Source organism: Schistocerca piceifrons, chromosome X, assembly GCF_021461385.2.
Source record: "Schistocerca piceifrons isolate TAMUIC-IGC-003096 chromosome X, iqSchPice1.1, whole genome shotgun sequence".
In the NCBI taxonomy this organism is placed as follows: domain Eukaryota; kingdom Metazoa; phylum Arthropoda; class Insecta; order Orthoptera; family Acrididae; genus Schistocerca; species Schistocerca piceifrons.
In genome coordinates this window covers 655,361,848-655,362,754 of record NC_060149.1, presented here as the reverse complement: position 1 = coordinate 655,362,754, position 907 = coordinate 655,361,848, and the positions used below count along the sequence as shown (strand labels likewise).

Below are 907 nucleotides of genomic sequence, written 5' to 3'. Positions count from 1 at the left end.
TTGACTTTGTTAACAGGGCCAAAACCTCACCTCTGCTGGCACCGCTTTATCACTATCAAGTGGAGCCCTCGTAGGCGATCTTTATGGTTTGGAATCAGATGAAAACATATGGGGCCAAGTCGGAACCCTATGGAAGATGATCCACGACAGTGAACCCAAGGCGTCGAATTGTTACATATGTCGTAGGGCTCATGTGGTCTTGCACTGTCATGCTGAAGGAGTGATTGCTCCATATGTCGGCTAACTCTTAGAATAAGAAACTCGATTACGCCATACTGTTTCTCACACACTGATATAGTTACTTCACACACCGCCATATTACGCACTTCATTTCGGAGCCCTCTAGTGGCAGGGGGCTGCAAATATCTAGGCACGTAGAATAACGAAGTGGCAATGGCCTTGCCTCAGTGGATACACCGGTTCCCGTAAGATCACCGAAGTTAAGCACTGTTGGGCATGGTCAGCACTTGGATGGGTGACCATCCAGCCGCCATGCGCTGTTGCCATTTTTCGGGGTGCACTCAGCCTCGTGATGCCAACTGAGGAGCTACTCGACCGAATAGTAGCGGCTTAGGTCAAGAATACCATCATAACGACCGGGAGAGCGGTGTGCTGACCCTACACCCCTCCTATCCACATCCTCCGCTGAGGATGACGCGGCCGTCGGATGGTCCCGGTAGGCGACTCGTGACCTGAAGACGGAGTGCTTAGAATAAAGAAGTAAAATTTTAATCACGTCGGTTTTATTTTAAAATGTTTAAGAGCTATTACCTAAAAAATTTGGAGGTGTTGCTTCTCAGCATGCCCTCATATGTGCTCAGATACTTTAAAAAATTAATTGTGTTTAATGTCTTATGTAACTACAAACTAAAGTTCATCCTCAATCATTGGGAATAAGCCTCTGGAC

At 47.1% G+C, this 907-nt stretch overlaps 1 pseudogene; it reads left to right on the top strand.

Annotated features, from left to right (window-relative positions):
- Positions 1 to 389: 389 nt before the first annotated feature.
- LOC124723506 lies at positions 390 to 506 on the top strand (annotated as a pseudogene).
- Positions 507 to 907: the final 401 nt, after the last annotated feature.